General features: G+C 43.2%; 1 long non-coding RNA gene across 1 annotated transcript in view; it reads right to left on the bottom strand.

Moving 5' to 3' along the window:
• LOC148057572 (uncharacterized) overlaps nt 1-21499 on the bottom strand; it is a 35426-nt gene extending 13927 nt beyond the window's left edge. The window contains exon 1 of the long non-coding RNA XR_015707109.1: nt 21416-21499. This is a non-coding gene — a long non-coding RNA (uncharacterized LOC148057572). The remainder of the gene's footprint in view (nt 1-21415) is intronic.
• Between the last annotated feature and the right edge of the window lie 4193 nt (nt 21500-25692).

Here is a 25692-nt window from a genome sequence, read left to right on the forward strand (position 1 = left end):
TGGAAATAAGAGCAATCTGTTCCACATAGCCTGGAAAGTCAGCTCAAGTTGGAGCTGAGATCAACAAATCACATTCAGCTCCTGGTTGATGACCAGAAGGATTTACAGCAAGTACTCCAGCAAAGACAACATATTAGCTGAAAATAACACTGCAGGTACCCTTTTTTTTGGGGGGTGGGGTGGGGGGTTGAGATGACGAGGACAATGACCACAATGGACAACAAACCCAACCACATAATCTTAATAATCATAGAAAAACAAAGGTGGGAAGGGACATCTGCAGGTCATCTAGGCCTATCCCCTGCTCAGAGCAGGGCCAGCTTCAAAGTTAGACTAGGTTGCTTGGAGTCTCAGCCCATCAAGATTTGAAAGTCTTGGGAGTTAGAGTCCACAGTCTCTCTGGGCCCCGTTCCTGCGCTTGAGCACCCTTTGTTGTGAAGAATTTTCCCTTAAACCCATAGGAATTCTCATTGCAGCTACTTCTGCTCATTGTTTCTTGTCCTTTCACTGTACATCTGAGAAAACTCCATCTTCTCTACAGACCACCTTTAGGGAATGGAAAGGCTGCAAATAGATCCCTAGATCCCCCGCCTTGGCCATCTCAAGGCTAAACCAACCCATGTCCTTGCCTCCCCAGTATGCCTCATGGTCCATCCCCTGACCATATTAATAGCTCTCCACTGGCCTCACTCCAGTCTGTCTCTTACACTGGAGGGAACAGGGAAACACCAACACTAGACACTAATATAGTAGTATTCCCCTCCAAGGAGCAAGGCTTTTATGGAGGTGGATTAGGAAATGGTTTCCCTTTTTCATTAACAGAGACACACAGGTAAGGGAAGCAGGATACTCAGTGGTGTCTGATAAATTTGTATTTGACATCCCAGTTGCTCTGCCTTGTTACACAAGTATTTCATACATTGCCAAGGCAATTAGTAAACCCGATACAAGTGGAAAGCACCTCAGAGCCTCCCACAGAGACAGCAACCCCTCACAGAACTAACTGTGCTCAATATCACACCCAAAAAGCCACAAAACCAAAAAGAAAAGCTGGCTGGTTTAGGAATACAGTGTATAGGGAGATACTGAATAAACAAACAATAACTTGCACCTTTTCCCATGTATCGTGGATTTAAATTTTAACAACACAGAGGAAAAAACATCTATAAAGGACTTTACTAAGTTGAGTGACACCGTTCTAATTACACTGGATAATCTTGAAGCAAAGAAGTTTTTCCATATCACGCCTTTAAAGGATTTAAAGAAAAAAAGAAAGCCACAAATTACCTTAATAACTGAATCTCTCTGAAGGTTAATGATATTTAGCCAGAAAAGACTTCAAAGACACAAAACATCCTTCCAAAATCCCATTCACCCAGCCGCCCAGGAACAAGCAGGTTGGTTCTGCTGAACAACTGGCAAGGAGGATACGGATTTCCTTGTTTATGGCAATCAAACAAGAAGCTGAAGCCAGTAGATTTCCACAGCAATTCTGCAGGGCTGGCTTATCCTGAGGAAGGGAGTGAACTGGCATCTGAGCTCCATAAGGAAAAACAAAGGGGTACTCTAAGGATAATTTTTAAGAACTTTCCTGAGTTCAAACCCCTTCTCCAACATCCTGCTGCAGGTCAACGAGATTTTCTGTTTGTTTGGTTTTGCCTAATGCCAATCACCAGGAGGCTCCTCTTCCCCATGCAGCTGGGCTAAGATGCACCTGGTTGCTCTGGATCTTCTGGACAATCAGCTCAGGATGCTGGATCTCACAAAAGCAGTTCAGCTCCCTTTTTTAAGAATGAGAAAACCCATGGGAACAGTACCAAAGCTTTGGTAGTTGTCAGTTACCTTGACACCACCCATAATACAAGCCAAGTAAAAAGCAAAGAAATAATTGACTTACTGAAATCTAAAAAACAACCGCCCCGTTTCTAATGTTGTGAAGGACGAGTGAACAGAAATAGAAGTGTGATTTTTCTCTTTTATCCCCTCATCCTAGGATCAGATCTAAGAGTCTTCTCACTCTTTGTTATACAGTTTTAGATGAGACAACTGTATGGTGAAGGCTCCACTACTTTGAACAAGCCTTCGATCCTCACATTTTCCTCACAGCAGGCAATATAGGCTGAGGAACGTGTTTGCCATAACTCCCCATCTCTCCTGTGCGGCCTCCAGCTAGATTCAGATCTTGGTCCCTTTCTCACCCTTTAGGACTACTGTATTTAGCTTTACTAAGGATGCAATTTTAGTAGGCTTCCCCCTCCATCACCCTCTCCCCTCTTCTATTGACCATCCTCACTTCTTCAGAAATGCTTAAAGTACAGATTAATGATGTCCCTGTGAGAAAGCTATAAAAAGGGAAACAAATAATATTATTTCCACAGGCAGGTTACAGACTGAAGAAGTTAGGGCTGGATTAAAAGTACCTCTGGCTTCTTAAATCTGTTTCACAGCCCACACCAAACATCCTGCTGCTCTGAGCCAGCCAGACAAAAGATAAATTGAGGAGGGGGGGAAGATGCAGTGTAATCGCTAAACAGAAGGAAACTGTAAATACAGCCATAGAGCGCCTCTCCAACAATGTAGTTTCATGCAGATAAATTCATTTCCTTTGCACAATAGAGATCAATAACTATACCTCTAGATAAATACTGCGAACGATATGCCACTGCAGGAGTAAACCAGTAGATTAGAAACAGAAAGGATTATTTATGTAAAAGAGCTACATTGTTTATTATTTTTTAGCTTGTACAGCAGGTTCCTGAAGGCCTCTGAGGAATGATAAACTCTGCACATTTAAGGGCTGCTCATTTCTTATACCACTGAAAGGCAGACACCCTGGGACAGCTCTGTTGCCTCCCTTGCCAATTTTTTCAGGCATTTTTACAGTATGTGGCATTTTCCTTAAAGTTATGGCTACAGTTTTCATATTACGTGAAGAAAAGTTTGTGTCCTTCGCAGAGTAACAAAAAACTTGAAAATATTAATCCTTTTGAAAGGAAAAAAAAACAAACAAACCAAGCAAAAACCAAAAAAACAAACAAACAAACAGAAGACCCACCACACCACAAACTTATTCCAGCTGCAGGAGTGTGACAGCATAGCAACACCAACAACTGGCAACCTCCTCTTCAGCTGTTCCACCAAGGACCACACTGTTATCACATACTGGCTTATAGTCTTGGTATATCCAGAACAAGTTCATGTAACATCAGGTATTTCCACAGAACATAAGATATGTTCAAAATGAGTTATAAGAAAGGGCTCTGATAGAAGAGCTACTTCAGCAGGGTCCCTAAAGCAGTTTCACAGTAATAGAAACACAGTTCTTTATTTAAAACAAACAAAACCCAAAGAAACTCCTGCCCCCAAACAAACAAAACACACACACAAAATGACAACGTTTCTCAATAAAGGGGCTAAGGATTTTCAACACTGTGAGGAATGCTGTGTTATAGGGTCCTGGTTTTAATTCAGTCATCTCAGACTCCGCTGGACATTACAGAAATGTTATTTTGACACAAAAGCTCCGACTTCATGCAGTACACAAGACTAGAGATGGTAATATTGGGCCTTTAGAGAGCTTCTACTAAAGTTGCAAAATCCAATGAAAAATAGTACAGATCCTCCTTTTGGATAGGCACAAGGATTATCTTCCATCTCTAGAAAAAGCTATAAAGTGATATTCTGTGAGAATACCTTGAACTGATATTTCAAAGGGCTCCTTTTGAAAGAATGATTTATAGATCACAAAGACCAATGGGTCTTTTATCAAAGAAAATGGATTCCTTTTCTGAACCTCAAAGAAAAGATTGATGATATCCTACATCACATCTCCATTTTTGAGAGTTATGTGGTTCCAAAAGACAACAGTTACAGTGGGTTAGTACTTTACAATACCACAAATAAGTCACAGACTAATTACAGATTAAGTTCTCGTGGTGTTTTATGGAGGCCAGAAAGCAAAATTATAGCACAGGGAAATTCACAACATGATTTATCTTACCCCCTCAGTATATATTAAGGATGACAAGGAGCATTTTAGGTAATAAGTGCACATGACAAAATAACAAAATGGATTCAAATGTGTCAGCTCGTTGTTTTATTTTCTTACCAGGACTAAGAAGGTGCATATATGGAAAAGTATGCTCTGTGTATGAATGTTAAGATACTTCCAGCGTGATCATATCCCTTCCTCAGCTCAGTAATGAAATTCCTATCAACTCTTTATTTGGAACACAGCCTGTATGGACAGGCTTTCCAAAATTATTATCCAGCCAAGGGAAAAAATATGCAAGTTTATTACCTTTTGGTTTTTACAAGGGGAAAAAAAAAAAGATACCTTTCTTTTTAAACTGCCTTCATTATTACTGATTTTTCAAAGCAATACTTTCCAGAGAGCCAACACCTAATACGCTACATTACAGATACCATTTATTCAGCCGCAACAAAATATGGAATACATGTGTTTTTACAGAGGAGAGGTAAACGCAAGAGACTATGGAAGAAAGTGGGCAACCCACACTGGTATTTACTGTTACGTTGGCATATGCTGTCCTCAGAAGACACAACAGATCCGTGGAGATCAGCAACAAACAACTTCCCAGCCAGATGGGACCTACTGAGGGCTGCACCTTTCACGCCCATCTGCTAAAACCTTACATATCACCATGAGATTCCACCATTGGTTTCTTGTAGAGATTTCCTCCATCCCTCAAATACCCAAGGTTTTTCTTCACCTTGTGAGCTCATGACCAAGGCTCAGTCATAACCCTTGGTACTGAAAAACTGAGCAAGGTTAGACTTAGCAAGCAAGAAGAAATAGCACATTATAATAAAATAATGGAATCCTACAAGACACAGGTTTTTTTGTTAGCTTAATCAGTTAGAAATCATAATAAAAAAGATAAAATTAAGAGTAAGTCTTGTTTCAAAGTCCCTTAGATTCCCAGAAAATTCAAGAACAATGCTATTTGTCAGTCATTTTACTAGTGCCTGTTCCTCTAGCGCTGTGCCACTCATTGTGCAAGGGGTAGAGCCACAAGTGATAAGAATCCTGCTTCTCTACTGTTTCCTTTTTTTCTTTTTACTGTTGTTCTTGTTGTCATCTCTGTGCTTTGTTCTTTTGGGTTAATGTGGCATGTCTCCAACACAGCCTAGGAAAATAACTATAATGTGATTTGTGTTTAGTGTCATTAAAGCAGATTAGCAAGGAGTGCTCATGAAAATCCATAATTACCTCACAAAGCAAAAAAAGACATTTTTTGCTAGGGAACTACAAAGAACTTTACTTCCATTTAACTATTTGGGGTACTCGAGAAAAGTTATTGTCACATTGTTTTCCCTCTGCACTTTTCTGTGCCTTGTAAATATCATAAAATACCCAAATCTGCTGAAAACATCAATCTTCTCTCCAAGCTGATTTCTAATGTGAAACCAAATACACCGTCTTTATTTAAAGAAAATAAAACAAAAAGCCCTAGAGAGCATAATGCATCTTGATGGATGTGCTAGTGCTTTGGGTACAAAGCCGGATTTCGTGACTAAATCTATAACAGTAAAAAAAAAAGTTCCAGCTGGCCAATAACACAATGTGGCTAACATCTGCATAGCTAAACCGTTTAACCTCCCAAAACAGGGGTGTTGCAGAGAATGCTGTCCAGTAGTTCGAGGGCTCCACTCTCACCACCCCACCACTTCACCATGTGTTTTTCTTTGCATTTGTTGTTTCTTGGGAAGGATAGGACAAGGCTCTAAGACTTTGTGAGTTGAGAAATAAGAAACTTTAGTCTAAGGCATACACCAATACGCATTCTTCCAAACCCTCATTTTCATTTAACATTCAGCAGACGACAATCTCTGCCTGTAGGTTTTTTTGGTCTGTTTTCAGTTGCAAATTGAGCTGAGATCAGCCCTTGCATCAATTGCTGCTTGAAAGCCTCAGTAAGAAGCAGGGAGAGAAAGAGCCTTTCTCCCCTGCGGCATCAGGAAAAGGGTCTGGGGCAGCTCCACTGCTGCGCTCCACGTGGAAGCATTCCCACAAACCTGTCCCCAGAGCTTTGCCGAGTCCAACAGCATTCTTGTTTGATTTTTCCAGTAATACCATCCTCAGAGAATGAGCTTGCCTGTAGCTAGCATAAGCAAAACCCACCTTTCCTTTGCACTATCCTTTTAAGTGGTTCCCATCCTCTGTAGTTGTGTTAAATTAGAGGCTTGTGTGGCCACAACCCTGATTTTAAGCTAGTGGGTGTTCTTGAGCTATGAATGCCATAGACTTCTTCCCATACAGCTCTCATATCTGTGTCCAGAGCAGTTCACCACAGGGTAAATATTTCCCCATCTTCTACATAAGGATAAAACAGCAATGTCTGTGTAATGGTTGCATGTTGTATGGACACTGAACTCCATTCAGAGGCTGGATTAAGTGTCCTCTGTACCTGAATGACAGCTGGGTCTGCAGTCTGGAAAGCTGCCCTTGAAGTGCTCTAACATGCAAATTTAGAGATGTGGGTGGAAACACGTGCTGTAAAATAATATTTGAGGAACCTCCAGCCCTAGGCAGTGAAGGTAAAAAACATTGACAATCTCAGTAGTAAAATGAGAAATGTAGGAAGCGGACCAAAGTCACCTTCATGGAAGAAGTAAGAAGTAAACTCTGTGTTGCTCATATTAGAAGCAGGTAAAATTCCACTCACACATTTGCCCTCTACATGCAGTATGATCATGATATCTAAATTACATGAAAAATAACAAGCTTACTTCAGAAGGTCTCGGGCTTGCCTCTCCTGCATAGATTTATGAGTACACACAAGTATGAATGATAAAATACCTAGTTAAAATCCTGTGCTCTTCCCCTCCGTTCCAGTTTCGATTAACCCAGTAGAAACCAAAATCTGCATATTACCGCTCTGGCCAGTTTCTTTTTTGCTCCACCATATCAGAGGCTCAAAAACTGGGAGCCAGGTTACAGCTTAGAATCATAGAATACCCTGAGTTACAAGGGACCCATGGGGATCATTGAGCCCAACTCACAAATCCACACAGGGCAACCTAAAAGTTAAACCATATATGTAAGAGCATTGTCCAAATGCCTCTTGAACACCAGAAGGCTTGGGGCTGTGACACTACCCTTAACCACCCTCTCAGTGAAGAATTTTTCCCCGACATCCAACCTGAACTTCCCCTGATACAGCTTTAAGCCATTCACTCTCATCCTATCACTGGACACAAGAAAAAAAAAAAAAATAAAAAAAGAGATCAGCACCTTTCTGGTCCCCATCATGAGGAAGTTGTAGACAGCAATGAAGTCACCCTTCAGCCTCCTCTTTTCTAAGCTGAACAAACTTAGTATCCTCAGCTGCTCCCCATAAGTCATGCCCTCTAATTCTTTCATCATCTTTGTTGTCTGCCTTTGGACACATTCTAACATTTTTGTATCCTTCTTATACTGTGAAGCCTAAAACCGCACATGGTACTCCAGGTGAGGCCACACTAATGCTGAGTATATTGGGACAATCACTTATTTCGACTGGTTAGCTATATTGTGCTTAAGGCACCCCAGGACAGGGTTGGTCCTTTGGGCCACCAGGGCACATTGTTGACTCATATTGAGCTTACCATCAACCAAAACCCCCAGATCCCTTTCTGAAGGGCTTCACTCCAGCCTCTGGACCCCCAGTCTATATATACATCCAGAATTACTCTGTTCCAGGTACAGAATCCAGCATTTGTTCTTGTTAGATTTCATACAGTTGGTGATTGTTCAGCACTTTAATCTATCAAGATCTCTCTATAAGGCCTCTCTACCCTTGAGGGAATCAACAGCTTGTCCTAATTCAGTATTATCAGCAAACTTACTTACTGTGCACTCAACTGCCGTGTCCAGGTCACTGATAAAATCATTAAAAAATGGCCCTAAAATGGAGCCCTGGGGAACACCAGGAACATCTGGCTACCAGCCAGATGCTACTGCATTTACTACAACACTTTGAGCCCAACTCTTCGAGCCCAACTCTTCAGCCAATTGTTCACCCATCGTATTATGTACCTGTCTAGCTGTATGCTGGACATTTTGTCCAGAAGGATATTGTGAGAGACAGTATCAAAAGCTTTGCTAAAAATAGAAAAAAAAAAAAAAAAAATCACATCCACTGCCTTTCTCTTGTCCACTATGAAGATAACCTTGTCATGTAAAAGGATATTAAGTTAGTAGGGCATGACTTTCCCTTCATGAACCCATGTTGGCTTTGACTGATGACTGCATTGTCTTTCAAATGGTGTGTTCAATAACTCCCAGAATAATCTTCTCCATAATTTTACGGGGCACCAAAGTGAGATTGACAGGCCTATAATTATCAGGGTCATCTTTCTTGCCCTTCTTGAAAATTGGAATAATATTTGCTAGGTTCTGGTCAACTAGGACCTCTCCAGATTCCCAAGACCATTGGTAAATAACAGAGGTCTCACAATAACATTGGTCAACTCTTTCAGTACCCTGGGATGAATCCCATTGGGTCCCATAGATTTATGTGCATTCGGTTGCACATCCTGCTGCATTCATTTGCATTCACCTGCACATTTGCTGCATGCAGCAGCGAATCCTGTACCAGTTCAAAGTCAACCAGGAGCTTATCACTCCTCCAGTTGCAGTCCTCCAACCCAGGGCTCATCATTGGTGTTAAAGACCAAGGCAAAGAAGGCATTAAATGTCTCTGCTTTATCTTCATCCCTGTTTGTGAGATGACCAACCTCATCAAGTAACAAACCAATGTTTTCTTTAGTGCTCATTTTGCTGTTGACACACTTTAAAAAGACTTTTGTTATCCACCACAGTACTGGCAAGCTTCAACTCTAGTTGAGCTTTGGCCATACAAATTTTCTCCCTACAGTGGTGAACAGCATCTCTGTAGTCCTCCTGTACAGCCTGACCTTGCTTCCACAGGCCATACACTTTCATTTTCTGCCTAAGTTCCAGGAGATCCCTGTTCAGCCAAGCCAGCCTTGGTTGCTTGCTTGAATTCTGACACATTGGAATTGCCTGCTGCTGCACTCTTAAAAGATGACTCTTAAAAAGCAACCAGCATTTATGAACCCCAGTACCCTTAAAAGCAGAAACTCAGGGGACCTTACTAATTAGTTCTTCAAGTAGCCTAAAGTCTGCACTTCCAAAATCCAGGGTAGAAGCTCTGCTGACAGTTTTTCTCATATCAAAGATTTCAAAATCAACCATTTCATGATACTGTGGCCAAGACAGCCACCAATCATCATTTCACCCATGAGACCACCTCCATTGATAAATGACAGGTCTAGGAGGCCACCTTTCCTAGTTGGCTCCCTTAGTACTTATATCAAAAAGTTATCCTCAACATGTTTCAGGAATTTCTTGGACTTGTTCACGTCTGCTGTATGAGAGTCCCAGTTAAAATCCGAGAAGGTGAAGTGTCCCATAAGCATAAGGGCTACTGATCTACAGATTTCCTTTAATTCCTTGTAGAATAATACATCTGTGTCATCATCCTGGCTGGGTGATCTATAGTAGACTCCCACAACAGCATCCACTTTATTATCTTTCCCCCTAATCCTTACCCAGAGGCTCTTAACCACATTATCCCCAGCTGCAAGCGCTGTACGGTCCAACCCTGCCTTTACATATAGCACTATCCCTCTGCCTCACGTGCCTATTTCTCCTGAAAAGCCTATAACTGTTCATCACAGCACTCCAGTCACAAGACTCTTCTCACCAAGTCTCACTTATAGCATTGATGTTGTAGCTCTGGGACTGAGCCAAAGCTTCTAGCCCGTCTTGTTTTTTTCCTCATACTAGGTGCATCAGTAAATAAACATTTCAAACATGCTCCAGTGTACTCAGTACCTCATGGGGCAGGGCAGAAGCCCTCACTAGGCACACCATCCCTCAAACACTGGCATGTCATCCCATAGCTTACCACTAGTAAGCCTGATTTTAGCCCTTTCCCCCTGAAAACCTGGTTTAAAGCTCTTTCAATCAGGTCTGCTAACTTTTCCCCCATTGAGAAAGGTGAATACCATCACTTCTCATCTCCCTTGGACTTCTCATCACAATTTCATTGGTACTCACATGAAAAAAAGCAGTAACAGATAATAATCTGAGGGCTATACCAGGCTAGGAAGTTTCCTAGCAATGTCTTTAACCCAAGACCCAGGGAGGCAGCAAACTTCCCTAAAAGGTGGGTCTCGCTGGCAGACTGGGCCTTCTGTTCCCCTCAGAAAAGAGCCACCTCTGACAATAACCCGCCATTTTTTCTTCATGGAGGTGGTCATGAAGTGGGGGATAGGCTGACCTGTTCTTGGTGACTCCTCTAGTATAGATGAATCATTATCCACCTCATCATGTCCCTGTCCTTCCTATTCCAGAGCCCATAATCTGTTGTATAAGGGCACCTGTGAAGGCAAGGCAGACAAGGAGGAGCTTCTCCCACTGCCCCAAGCAGAGACTTGTATCCATTCACCTCTGTCCCTCAAGTCACTACCTTCTGCCTGGTGAGGAGCGGGTGCAGGATCCCCCTTGCCAAGTGTTCTACCTAGTTGACCTTTCTATTCCAGAGAGGGCAGAGTATGGTTCACTAGTCAGCCTCCTTCTCAGACTCCTGGATGCTCCTCAGCCTGTCCACTTCCTCCTGAAGCTCAGTCACCAAGCTGAGCAGTTCTTCTACCTGGGTGCAGCTTCCACAGGAGTTCTCACTACTGCCCTTAGACACCTGTAGAAACCCCTGGCATATCCTGCAATTGGAGACCTGGAAGGCTGCGTGTTCCCTTGGGAGCTCTGTCTGGATAGCTGCATCTGTCCCAGTGGGTGTTAATATCACAGGGGATGCAGAGGACATAGGTTTCTGTCAGGTGGTCACTGTTGCCTGAACTCGCTGTGGGTGGATTATGACTGGTGGCAGGGGCCTGGGGGCAGTCAGTCTGGCTGGTGAAGACACAGTGCCCCAGCATCTTGGTCTCCTCCAGCAACTGGTAGTCCTTGCTGCTGCCTGGTCCCTCCACACATTCAGCCCAAGGGCTTTAGGCACCCATAAACCTCCTCAGACCCCCCTGGGTACCTCACAAGCCTTGCACTCCTCTCAGCACACAGCTGCTGGCATCAGCTTTCAGCTTCACAGAACTCTACCAACAACAAATTCTGAAATTGAACCAGCCAGGCAAAGCATGTTTGTGTGTTTAGCAACCATTGAACAGCTCCAGGCCCAAGACAGAAGGTGTTAGAGGCACCCAGGAAGCTGTATGGAGGGTTATGTGTTAAAGTACCTACTACTCAAGAGCCTCCATCTACTTTCCAGTGACACCAGTAGAAAGGCTGCAAAGTGGGAGCTGAATCAGGCACTACCTTGCAATATTAAGGTATTACAAACCTGTAGAGCTTTATCACACAAACTAAATTAATGGAAACATCCTTTACACTTGTCACTTCCCTATCATCTAATAGTATTAAAAACAAATTAAAAACCCACCTACTGGATTAACGATGAGCACAGACAAGGGACAATCTCTTAATTTAGTAGCAAAAGAAAGTTTAAAACAATCTTCGAGTGTCATCAGCAAAGGCAGTGTGGAAATTCTCCCTCTTTCATGACACAATTCTGTCAATTAGCTGGAAACAGCGATTACCAGTCCTTTTTCTTTATTATTTGTGAAGAATTGAAACTTTTCGAGAATGATAAATGGCTCCTCAGAAAATGCAGTGCTCAGTTCTGCTAAATTTGCACTTTTCTGTTGGTGGTTGTTTGGTTGGTTTTTTTGTTTGTTTTTTGTTTTGGGGGTTTTTTTGGGTTTTTTTTAACCACTCTTTCACACAGGCTATGAAGAGAAAGAAGTAGAGGCTGCTGGTGGAAAAAGGAGAGGCAGAATACACATCATGGAAGAAAAATGCCAAGGAATGGTTTAAAGGAGAATACAGACCTTTTCTCATTTAACTCACTGACCAGGTCAAAGACATGTTCCCACACCTTAATTAATTAAACAGGAAAGTTAACACTGTTAGCAACATTAGGAACAAAATCTCATTTAAATTGTTCTGAAACAAAACAGAAAAAAAGCCGATGCATTCAGAGGATGACCTTTGAGAATTCTGGCTTCATTAACATTTCAAACAGCACAGCACAAAATTAAGAAAGGAAATAGACTTGCAATGCTATTTGACTGCCGAAATATATATCATTAACATGCCCATAATTAACAGGATACTAATGTTTGTCCCATTGTCTCTGCTAATAATGGTGTAACATGCAAATGGATTTCTCTGAACAAAATTGAAGGAGATATTTGAGTTTATTCCACCTCTTAAGCATACTGAGTAAAGCCAAACGAGCCCCTTTCTGCTCTTTGAAAGGGATGCCCTCCAATGCCTGCCCTCCCATGCTCACATAAAACCACTGCAGAAGGTAGGTACAGGCTGCACTTAAAACACAGGGGCCAGTCATCCTTTCCCATCTCACAACAGTCAGCTAATTGGGGAGCTACCAGCGACCCATGCAGGTGTTACAGAAAGCAGTTCAGATGCTAACATCGCCCCTTCCACGCGACACCGTGATGACAGCAGATCCCACTCCCCTGAAGGGGATCATTTTCCCCAAGACATGGCAGCAAAACTCTGCCCATTCCTAGTTGTTCAAAAGACTGAGCTTCTGTGCCATTTCTCAGTGCCTGCCACATGCCAGCCAGAGACGGCCACACTGAGCACAGTCATATGCCTCTGACACTGCCCCACTCCTATGGGGTAAGTGACTGAGCCTACTCTTTTAAGCACTTTGGGATTTCAGATCTTGGAGTAGAAGGAAAAATAAGCCATCTAAAACAAGGCTTAATAGGCAAATGCAATAGATCCCCTTTGTGAGGGCAGGCCACGACCCTGGACTTGGTGGGCTCGATTCACTGTGAGAGGCCTTCAGTGCAACAACTGAAATCAGGCTGAACTGAGGTGCTACCAGTGGTGCCGCAGGTGGATCAGGGTCAGCACACCTGAAGGTCAGAGCAAGGTCCGGGAGATGGACAGGTTACCAAATTGCTTGAGTTCCCATGAACTTCAACCTCCTCTTGGATAAACTAGTGATAATATACATCTTTGTGAAATAGGTTCACACCCTTCCTTAGACTGCAATCAATTAACTAACATGTAATTTGCTGCCCAGGTAGGGAAGCAAGCTGCTCCTGCAGCAGGTGGCTCCCATCACAGCCAGCTTAGTCTTGGTCTGGCTGGTGTGCATTGCCAAGGCAACGCCTGTTCATTCCTAATGGCATAGTACAGCCTTTTATAGGGCCATATGCAAGTTTTTGCTTTTTTAAGACCTCACATGGAGACCATACGTAACAGCGTTTCTACTACTGTTTTCCCAGAAGTATTCTACAGCCTGTTAGACCACAGTGCTGGGAAATATTGGCCTGCTATTCAGCCTAGACTCAATTTCATTCAGTGTTCCCATGTTAGATCTTCTCAAACAATATCCATCCTTGTATTCCCAAGCTGTGGCACCTGTAGGCTGCTTGGTCATCAGCTGACAGGTTGTAGGACTTTTAATCTCTCATATGTCAGATCAGCTTGGAAATCCAATAAGAGACAGCCCTGCCTTATGATAGAGAGGTAAGACGCAGTAAGAAGTTCTTGAAAGGGTCCTGTCTCTTCCCAGGGCAGAACGAAGGCTGTCACCCAGGTGTGACAAACTCTTGAAGTGTCACTGCCAGCCCTACAGTTCTGTGATTAAGTCGAGTTACATATTTTTCAGTCTGTTCCCGTTACCCCTTTTCTATGCAGTCAAAGAGGCTGAAGGAACAGGGAATGCAGCTTACTCTCTTGCAAGGGACTAAGGGGATTATCTAACCTCCCTCTCTTTGTATTAAGACATCATTTAGATTATGAGTTTGCTTACAAAGTCACAGAAGAATCAGACAGATACTTAGCTGGCTGATTGTTTTGGTCATATAATAAGTATGGACAAAAAAGTCTCATCATCAAGCTGTTATACATTTACTGCTGTGCCACAGATTATGTCACCAACCTACTAAGGGTTAAGGAAATAATTATTGTGGGGCTGAGAAACTTAGTAAACAGCAGAAGTTCAAGCATGAACCAGATTTGTTGATCCCAGCAGAAAACTACAATTAAGATGTAATATTTCCTTAAGTTCCCCCGCCCTTACTGTTTATTAGTATTAAAAAGGCAATTTATACTTTGCAGTTCTCTAGATCAGCCAGTGTATCTTACCAGCAGACAGGTAAGATTAAACTGTCCATCACAACAAGCTGTCCTTTCCCTGTTCTTATATTAGCAAAGCCTATTGAGATTAAAGCCGTAGGAAACTAAAGGAAATGCATTCATTCGCTTCAAGTTCATAGGCTTATGAAGTTAGATTCCTACACACCTGTAGTCATCTTTAATAGAAAAAGCAAAATCCCAGAAATGCCCTCAACAGTAAAGAGTTCGAGAAGCATTATATGCATTTGCTGTACTCACTCATGAACATCACAAAATATCTTCCCAGGATGCCCTAAAACAGCAGACAGGAAAAACAAACAAACAAACAAAAAAAAACCACACCACATTTCTGGGGCTGATCTGTTTAATGAGGAAAACTACTTACCCCACTTGGCAAGATCAAAAGGGACTCTGAGCAGCTTTCCCTTCTACAGGACTCTTACCCAACCTCTCCTGCACATACCAGTCAGCAGAGTGGTCTGAAGGTGAGGGACATTTCAAAATGCTTCACTACTCCATACACCATCACCCAAAAAACCCATTTTTGACTAAAAGTCAATACTACAGCTTTACTGTATCAGTCACTCATGATCAGTCATACTGATCTCAATAATACATGTGCAAGATGCTTCTAGATTAATTTTTGGTATGCTCCTTCCAAGGTTTGAAAACCAGAAAAGCATCGGTACTATGCAGCTGCCTCATGTTTGTTCTCCAGTCTAATATGCCTAGCCTCCATTCACTTCATTAACACTCTTCGATCTGCACCTATCATGCTAGCTGTAAATTCTCTAGGACCAGAACACCCATTCCTCCTGTGACATAGCACTCCTTGTCAATCAGTTGAGCTGACTGATTTGGAAAAAAGTCTTTATGCTTTCCTTGGGGTTGAACAGAGCCTATAAAGCCGGGGATGACCATGATAGAATTTAAAAAATAGATACATCAGTATTGCCAGCTAGCTCAACATAGCTATTGCTTTTTCACAGGCAAGACCAAGCACTCCATAGCTATTTGTATCTGTCCAGAAGCAAACTTTTGTAACTTGGCTCCAAGTGGTGTTGAACACCTGGGGTAAATCACAAACACCTGTGCCTCAGAGCCTTCAGGTAAGTTAGTCAGCATGAGCTAATTCAAGTTGCAAAACTCCCTGGGGCATCCCAACACCATGGTAGTGGGAACAACCTAAGGGACAAAGGAAAGAATAAGCGGCTGCACAGAGAAAGCTACTGCTGGGAGCTCTCCGTCAGAGCCCAGGTACACCCCACAGTTTTATTTGTGGTGTAAATAAGATCTCTTTCTTTCTGGAACTGTGCTCAAAAGCAGAGAAGTGACCCTTCCAAGCTCAGAGCAACACAGGGAAAGAAGGCCCTCTAGGATGCCCACATCTTTTTATGCTGCCTCCACAGACCAAATTCTACCTTTGGATGCTCACTGACACAAAGCCCTATTAACACAGCATTGAAGGAATTTAGGGGACCATTTTTCTTAGAAGCCTTTGCTACATACTCTTTATCATTCCTAGTCAAAAAACACCTTTCTTCTACTCACTAAAGCCCCCTGCTACTTAAAAAGCAGAACTGCCTCGGGACAGATGTGTCCCTATAAAGAAACCGCAGAACACAACCTTCATGTCCATCCCTTCACTGATGCGTCATGTCCTCAGGGGTGACAGTCAAATGCAGAGAAATTAAAAGCTTTCACAGCTTGGAGAACAAAGTGAAAGGCAGAAGAGTGAAAGAGCAAAAGGCTGAAAATATTTGGTCCTCAAAAGGACTGATTTTTAAATTCTCCGCTTCACCCATATTAAGCAGCAGCATGAAATCTTCTATATTCAGATCTATGTTTCAGTCAAGAGGAACAGGTTCAATAACTCCAGCAAACAGGAAACTGCTGAGGACAGGTAGGCGTAATTCTTTTTCCAGCTCCAATCTGCTAACTGATAAAGTATATGACTACTTGTCGTTCAGTTTTCTCCCCCTTTTAACAGGGATAGCACTAGCTACACATCTTTATGAAACTTCGCAGCAGCTTTAGACTGCAGGAGCTGGGGACTGAGGGAAACCAAGCCTTTCAGTTTCATAAACAAATTGGAGCTGGGTGAGGATCTAACCTAGTACCATGGTGGCTGTTATCTTTGCAGGGTAAGGCCTCTACACAGGATCTAAATCTAGATGCTTCCATTTCAGAAACAGCAAAAAAATCATGTCCTTTTGTTTTGCCCATCTCCCCTCAGCAGCTTCCCTCCCACCCTTAGGTCTGTTAGTCCACACCGTAGGTGCTGTTTGAGGACCTCTTTGGTGGGAACAAGCAGATCTTGTGGCAATCATATGCAAGTTGATCGCTGCTGTTTTGCTTAATCTCAACACTGACCCGAGTTGCCTGAATATGCGCCACTCCCCTCCACGCAATAAGCATTCGCTGCCTTTTGCGGGATACTCAGCTCTAGACTTCACTGTCCGTGTGGCAGCAGCTTTCCTTTGAAGCTGCACCCACTTAAACAAGAGCACATCCCATTGATGATTCATTAGCAGCAATACAGAAGACCAAAGGTACCAAAATGGATTCCTCAGTCCTAGTCACATTTTCTAAAAGGAGCATGGCTAAAATGTGTGTACTCTTGTCAAGATGAGACTAGCTTTCAATACTGGTACAGCAAGATGTATTGGTGAAAAACATTTTCAGCAAAGGATTCATTGATTTCCCAGAACAGACAAGGACTGACACTACTGAAGCCAGCTTATAAAAAAAAAAAGACAACACACCACCAAACAACTACGAAGAACAGGAGACACTTCTTGGCAGGTTTCAGCAAATTATTTGTTACTCACTGCAATACATATAATTGTTGACACCAAGCACAAACAGAAATGAGGAGACAAAGCCAAGAAGAGACTCTAGTGTAAGTTCACAGGGAGCTTTTACACGGCAGGGGGACATGTGCGAGATTAATAGAGAAGCTGATTAACAGTAAACCACCTGTCTAAATTCACAGCAACATCAAATCTAATGAGCAGAGGCAATGCTGTAACACCAATCCACATTAAATCACAATAGCCAGAGCACAAGATCCCAGGAAAGACCCCAGACCTCAAGGGACGCATGGTAAGTGTGTACTGAAACTTATCACTAATCCTATCTGCCCATCCAACATTTTCCAGCAGCAATCACCATAGTAGTCAGTTAGGAAAAAAAAGAAAAATAATCCCCATCCAGACCTATTGAGAAGCAGTCTCCCTGCATAGATGTTAATGGGCAATAATCAAGAATTTTAATTCCCCGCAGACTTCAGGTGTTCAACCCTAATCAAATATACTTACAGCAACATAAGGAACAAGACAGAAAAACAAACCCTGTGCTGTGACGGACATCCATAGCACTTTCCTGGTTAGGTTAACAGCTGGGCAACCAGCAAAGAAACCAGCTGGGAGGTAGCCAGGCTTGTTATCTTTTAGCAAAGCTGCTGTAATTTAGCAAGAACTGAGAGAAATCAGCAAGATTTATTTAAGACACCTGAGAGACCACAGATACTTTGTGACAAAGGAGGAGAAAAATCCTGATTTCTGAGGTGATGAATGGAAGGGGTAGGAGAGTAGTGCAAACACCTGCAGGCATCAGCAGCTCGGCAGTCACCAGCCCTTCATACCTTTTGTGGGAGCCACAAATTAATCCACAAGGAACCCATATGCAGGAGCAGTGAATCTAACCTGAATTCTCTAGCTCTGAAATGAACAGTGAATGACTAATTAAAGGCCAAATAGTATTATCATTACTCACATTGCCCAGTATCTTACACCATGAGTGGCCCCTTTGGCTTCAATTAGTTGCTATCCTGATGAGTGCTGACTAAATAGCAGATAAATATCCAGTTTTCTCAAATTCTGAAATGCTGCCCAAGTGACTTTTCCTACTGGATGCCTGGTTGCATTGCACCTAGTTACCTCACTTGAGGAGAGCAACCCAGAGCTTTAAAAGCTCTCAACGCCACCCCTCTTGTTTGAAAAATCTGCTTTTTCCTTGAGTAGAACGCTATGATCCTTGCCCTCACGAGTCTCAGCAGGACCTGGAGGAGCAGCTGGCTCAGATGCAGCCTCAACAGAGGGGCAGCAAATTTCATGGAGTGCCTTCCCTCACCTCCTGACAAGGTGCATTTTTTAAAAGCCCACACTGCTAACAAATGGCAGCATTTGGACTGTGACCTGGGGGAGCGCACTGGAGAAATCATTTTTTATATTTCAATTTTAACTTTTGAGAGAGGCAGGATAGATGCCGTAATGTCAATTATGCCTCAGTGCAGAGCCTGCTCAGAAGCCTCTGAAATGTTCCAAAGAGGCATTTTAGAGCTACTCGTCTTGTATATACCTTTGCATTGGGCTGTGTAAATGTCAAACACAGCCCAAAACAAAAATACCCAAGATATTTATAAACCCCCAGGAAGGAAAATTCGTAAGAATCAGCTGTTATTTTTAATTTTATAGCTTTTCAAGTAACTTCAGTAAAAGGGGAAACAGAAACCTTATTTTTTTTATGGCTTCTTGTAGCATGTTAAACACAGACTGCATGCATTTATTGTGCAGCCATTCCAGCTTGCACAGAAACAAGACATTGGTTTGCATTAAATTTTTTTCCCCTAATATCTGTATTTACACATGGCACTGATCTTGCTCCACAGCAACACCAGATTGACAAGATGTTCTAGAAAACTTAATGTCTTTCAATTTCAGAAAAAAAAGAAAACTGATTTATTTTTAGTTTCTCCTCCTCCTCCACCCCCTCCTCAATAGACAGAGAGGTTTTTCTATGACCCCTGGGAGCACAGGCCAACAGAGGGTCATCAGGAGAGCAAGCCTGGGGGCAGCAGCATTACAGGAAAAGTTGAATTATTTTATGAGAAGTTCCCCTTTTCATCTGTAACTTCAAGCTGTGTCCATTGCTCAAACCACTTTTGTCACCTTAGGTGACTTTGCTAAGCAGAGTGGACTTCTTCAGCATCACAGTGTCCAGAATGACCCCAGAGGTCCCCACAAAGCTCCAGGCAACACCTGTAAGGCAGGAGAGGATCAAGCACGCTCCCAGGAGCTCCCACAGAGACTGGGCAGTCATGCACAGCTCGTTTCTAGCTTTGCTGCTGGGCTTATTTGACAGTCAGGTAAGAGGATTTGTCTCCCCTGTGATAAGTTTTAAATATCTCATGAGCTTTTTTTCCAGCTTGAGTCTTAGCTGGTTGTCAGACAAGCGGCAGGTGCCTTTTCTACCAAGATACAGAGGAAAGAGAGAGAGCACCCAAGTGAAATAAGAGCAAAACAGGCTTGGCTTACCCTCGTATGTCCCTTCCTCAGCTCTTCCCTGGTTGCAGGCTCACCATTAGAGGCCAGACTGGCTATAAACTGCAGACAGCAGCACTGCTAACCAGCCCCATCCTGAAGCTGGCACCTTTTTTTTTTTTTTTCCTATACAACTGAGCCAGCAGTCAAGAAAGCTGCCAGTGAAGATCTAGAGGTCACATTAGTGACACCACCTGAGGTAAGAAAACATAGCTGATAGAAATGTGAAGTATGTGTAGGTACATCTGCAAAAGATCATCAGAAGCTGAGAGTGTGAAGGAGGGGAAAACACAAGTTATTCAAAGCATGAAGCAGGCACTTCCTAAGCAGCCAGTCATGGAAATAAATGGACCCATTTTGATTCTCAGCCATTTATAATCACAGAGAAGAATTAAAGTTTTGTTATTTTTGAAGCCTGTAGCCATTTAATCACGCCAAACCTCATCATTCTTCAAAACAATCAGCTGACTGGCTCCTTTCCTCAGCTGATCTCTCCCAAAACCCTGAGCATTGGTCTGTGCAGGCACAGCTCGGTTCAGAGTAATAAGGATCTGAACAGCCCAGCAACGACAGAGCATCCTCCTTATTCACAGAGGACTTTGGATGACCCAGGAAAGCTCGTAAAACAAGACAAACATAGCAAAGATTTTCCTAATTAAATGGAGACCATCGAAAGTAATTTAAGTTTTTAAAGAAATGTTAGAGTGTTTATAAAAGGAAGCTGATGCTGTTCAAATAGCTCCTGAGAGGACCATACAAACAGCAAGTCTGCAGCATCTAGAGTATGTTTGTCTACCAGATACTTAGTAATATATCTATGTACACTTATTAAAAGTGAAAACATACACAAACCTTGGCAGTCTAGACACCCACTGTGGATTGAACACATACTGTTCCTAAATCTATTTATTTTCTCACATGCCTAGAGCACCCCCAGTAAAGCCCAGAAGGCTTCAAGCAAAACCTTCTAGGGTGCAATACCACTGTCATAGGCAGAGGTAGAAAATAAATGACTTCAGGTGCTTTGGGAACATTAATGGTGCTGCAGGCAGAGAAGCAGGCAGTGGAAAATAAATACAGCTAAACAGTAGGAAATAGATTACTTCTGCTCCTTCAGCCTTCCCACTGGGGAAGTGGATGGCAAATAGAAGGCTGGAAAGGATTCCCAGAGTTACCAGCACCCCTAAATGAGGAAACTATCCTCTTTCCTTTTAAATTCTTCAGCTCACCCTACTAACATTGTGAAAACCAAACAGCAAGCTGTGGTGAAACCCATGGCCAGCACCTGGGCTGCCCGAGAACCACCAGCTCCAGGGCCAAGACTACTTGGTCAACAGGGAAAAGTAAGGCATCAGATTAAGGTCTGCTTGAGTTACTAAGCAAATGCAAAGGGGACCGGGGGCTTACGGACCCTTTGTAAGCAGCCAGCCTTGCAGGCATTGTCATTCTGTAGGTAGGAGAGAGACAGCACCCATGTCCACCTCTCTTGCAGGGACCTCTGGACCCTTTTCAGAGGCGGATCTCATTTACCCTGTTAGATTTCATCCACAGAGACCTCCTAGAGAAAGCTCATAACCTCAGCTAGTCTTGACTGCTAGCAGCACAACACTTGCTGTTCCAGCCTTAGCCTGAGCAGCACATGGTTTTCAGAGGAACAGGCAGCTCCTGTGTAGCCGCCACTGTGCGGGCATACACAGGCTAGGTGTAACAGAGCAAGCAGGCTAGCGCTGGACATGTGGTCAGAGCAGTGCAAACCCCAGCACAAGCTTCAAATTACAGTGTACCTGGTCAGGTTCCCCCCCCCCCCCCATTAAGACTAGCCCTAGCACACACCCAGGCACCCAGTGAGACAGCATACACACACACATACCTGCACAACCCACAGCAGCAAAAACCAGCTATTCCCAGGGGACAGGCAGTAACCCAGGCTGGGCTGAAATGGGGCTCCTGGGGCATGGTCAGGGGTGGGGAAAGACCCCAGGTGGGGCCAGTTGTGTCCATTAAGGGGCTGAGAGGCTGGTGTGGTCCTGGGGAGAGGTATTGTCTCCACCTGGTGCTGCTTCTTTGCTGCCCACGGTCTCCAGCCAGAAAGGTCCCAAACAAAGTGGAGTTCATTGCTTTTTAGAGTTGGATATCAGGGAAAACGTCACCTCCCTGCGCCACTGGCCACGGACCTGCCCTTGTGGAGGTGGCTGCAGAAGGAGGTCCTGCATTTGCCACGAGCGCTGATTGGGAATGACTTTATTTGGCCATTTGCAGCTGCATCCCTCCAACCTGCTTTCTTCAAGGATTAAAATTCAAGTCTCCAAAACTGGCCTGGTACTTCTACCTGTTCTGGTGCTTAGAAGTGGCAAATTCTGTTTGCCAAACCTTTTCTACTTCTTTCTAATCAAATGTATCTAATGATATTAAGAATGTTTTCCTTCTTCCATATACGCTTTGCCAACTAAGTATTTCCAGGTCAGAGAAGTTACTGCACCTACAAACTGTTAAACTGCTCTAAGTCAATGTTACTCTGCCAAACTGCCCCATATCGAAGGCTCTATGAGTCCATTAAGTACCATTAAAGGAAGAATAGTTTTTGAGCAGTGCTAACAATATGAAAACTCATGAAGAGAAATCTTTGTGTGCCGGCAGCCTTCCTACCTACCTATCTCAGCATCCAACATCATGCCAGGGCTTGACTGTTCCCAAATATTCAGAGACTTCTGTCTCTTCAAGCTTTTTATGTCAGGTAATTCCACAGGAAATTTAACCACCTTTTAGAAAGAAAGAGAGAAAACATCCAGCCTTCCAGGCCTTGGAAAATATTCCCACATAAACCTCAAAACTCAAAGCAGAGGGTGAGAAGAACCTGTTTGGTTCTTCTCTTTTAAACCTCATGCTAGGACAGCCTTTGGAGTTGGCAGCACGCTCACAAGCCATCAGCAGAGAAGCCTCACTGAGTGTTGCAGTGTGTTGTAGTGGTATCGCAAGCAACAGAAAGATAAAAGGAAATACGTGACCTTGCCTCAATTTCTTCCCATGCTGCTAAGATCTTTGGGTGAATCATTGAACCAATGGACACCAGCAGCTTCCCCATTAAAATCATAAGCAATTTAAAAAGTTATGAGTTGTATTTGATTTTTAGCCTTCTTTACAGAGAGATTTTTGAAATAGCACTGTAAAAACATAGCAACGAATTTTAAAAAGTAGCAGTGTTTGCATTATTAACATGAATGAATTTTAAAACTCCAGATTTACTTTTAACTTCCTTGCTTTTCCATTATTAACTTTCCTGTATGCTGCACTCTGCATAGCCCCATGTAGAAATATGCTGAAGTAATTTAATATGAAGATGGAAAAGGCTTGGATAGTTTGGGCAAGTTCACATCAATCTGTAGAAAAAATGGTCTTGCAATCTTTTTGACAACTAGAAATGAAAGAACACCTTTGTGTCTATTCTTATCTGGAGATTTCTGAGCAACTGAGGATCTAGCAAGGTTCAGGAGCAGCTGTCAGCGTGACCCTAAGTCAGAGGAGAGCAGAGCAGTACAGTCCATCCTCCCAGGAGCAGCCAGATCCATCTTTACTCAGAATAAGGCACATCACCCTGTGCAGCAGGATGGGCTTAAAAAATGGGGGTCTGCAAAGGAAAAATATTAGATATGGAAAGCACTGTGTTTGGTGTTACTGCTCCTTTGGGAGCACTCAAAAGTCTCCTGTCCTCGCTCCCAAACTGGCTCTGACTCCAGCTGACCCCTGACAGTGGGAGGTGCTGGGTTGACACCCCGCAAAGCCTGGTCCAAAGCCTGGAGGGTCATTTCAGTTCAGTGGTACAAGCCCTGCAGCAAATTAGCCCAGGCACCGTGGTATCAGCGCCCACCACTTCCAGTTCAAAAGCTGCCCCCAGCTCTGGAGCAAGGTCAGCTGCTGGAAGGCTGGGGTTTCCCATGTGCAGCATCGCAGACATCCAGTGGGGCTGGGCATCCAGTGAAGATCCAGCAGGGTGCAAGTGGAGAAGACCTTCTGTAACTCAGAAAAATAAGGTTTCTTTGCACTGTGCTGCTAACGTTCAGCAGCGGTGAGGCTGGTATGAGCTATATGTGTTTGCAGACCAAAGGGTTTTTATTTTGTTATGAGAAAGGGAGGAAATACTCAATTTCTTAAAATTTTACTTTTAAAACTGCCTCTCATCTAGAAGTGGAATATTTAGCAAGTCAAGAGGTAGCTGTATTGAAACAACGCGGCTGAAAGCAGGCTTAATTCCTCTGCAGCAGCCAGAAATTGTTTGTTTTCTGGGTAAAAGGAGGCTAAAAAAGCCTTCATGTGGAAGCAGGAAGACTTTATGGCATTTACAGAATTAGCACAGAAGCGAAATCTACGGTTCAGGATATTTCCAGAACTGACTGCCACAGAACTGCAGGGAAAAAGAAAAAGGGAAAAACAAAAGCATTAAATATATATATAGTCAAGCTACCTAAACAGGGAAAAACCAAAACACTTGGAAGGTGTAAAACTCTCCACATAGCAATGGTTTAAACAAAAACAATTAAAAAGAGATTTTATACTGGGTAGTATGCCAAAATAGAGCAAACATTAATTAGCGGCCATTCAAGAAGGGTAGTCTGAAAATGTTAATTAAAAAGGGCTTTTAATTAACAGAACGCAATTTGTAGGGAGATGCCTAGGAAAAAGATTAAGCCTCTGGTTTTGGGTTTATCAAAACCGGCATGAGGTCTAGTCTGGCAGCAGTAATCAGACCATACTGCTCACTTCTGATCCGCTGGAGCTCTTCAGGGGGAAAAGGTGATCGAAGCCTTCCAACACTGGAGAGCTTCTGAAAGATCCCTGTTATCAGGAATAAGATGCTTTTAAGCTCAACTTGCAGCCCCAGGTGAGTCACAGAAGAGAGTGATCAGTGTTTTCTAGTCTGAGCATTTGATCTGAGGCAGAAGTGTTGTTTGCTTCACGAGGGGCTGACTCCAATCTGAAATACAACCCTGCCATTCTGCAAAACGCATTCCTGCCTTCAGTCCTGACACAACTACAGCATGGTCATCTTCAGATACCATGAGACTTTATTTAAAAGAGAGTCCATTTGCAGATGAGATGTCATTTGAGAAGCTGTATTCTGCTTTAAGCAACGAGTTAGAGAAAAATACGATGCCAAGCTGAGTTCAGGCACTGTGAACGTGCTGTAGCTCTAATATGAGGGAAAATGGGGCAGAGGAAGAGAGCATCTCCTCTCGGGGGAAAAGCAGTCTCACTGATGAATGAGATAGGACAATTAATAGCTAAAGGAGAGTAGATCAAAGGCTGAAAACTAAAATCAAAGTATTAATACAAGCTGCCCAGGCAGGTGCCAAAAGAACAGAACACAATACATAAACGAGGGCAGGCAGGAAAGAAAGCAGCAAGCTAGCTTGCTTTTGACCTCTCTTTAAGATAGGAGAAGAAAGAAACCTAAACATCAGGCTGCCACACAGAAGGGTGCAGGAAGAATCACAAGCTGCAAAGTCTGACCTGAGCACGTTGCATGCAGGCAGCAATAGGGTCCTCTCTGCCATCTCACAGCCAACCCAAACGAGGGCCCCGGCTTCACTAGCAAAAGGCGTTTCATGACTTTTCCTGAGGACAAAGAACATCCGAACCTCGGACACTGACACACACACATGTGCTCCATCTTGTGCCTGAGAGCTGACCATCTCCCAAGACAGGCTTTAGGAAGCTTGAAGACTTACTGGAGAAGGGCAGAAAGTTTGACTTCAAAGCTGTCAACAGAACTTGCACCAGAGGGCTTGAAGCACAAGTATGCTTTAAACAATCATGCTGACATGCACTGGACTGTTAATAACAAGTACTTACCAGAGATAGAAAACACACATTTCCTCAGTGTTGCGCGGGCAAAAGGCTCTATGAACGTCATCAGATGCAACAATGCACGTTACAATGAAGTGTGCACCTCAGCAAAGACAAAGTACAGCAGTATCTTCAAAGGAGAAAAAAATGATGTGTGAAACATAAAACTCACGTATATCTTGGTAGTGAAGTTTAACAATACTGTTTGAGCCAGATGCAGCTGCTCCTTGGCCTTGAGTTTTGTACACAAGAGGCACAAAAGGTAGAGAATTGTCTTGCCAGGTAAGCATCCCTGCTAAGTAACCC

Source organism: Nipponia nippon, unplaced genomic scaffold, assembly GCF_047370975.1.
Source record: "Nipponia nippon isolate SJK-2023a ecotype South Korea unplaced genomic scaffold, ASM4737097v1 scaffold_1, whole genome shotgun sequence".
In the NCBI taxonomy this organism is placed as follows: domain Eukaryota; kingdom Metazoa; phylum Chordata; class Aves; order Pelecaniformes; family Threskiornithidae; genus Nipponia; species Nipponia nippon.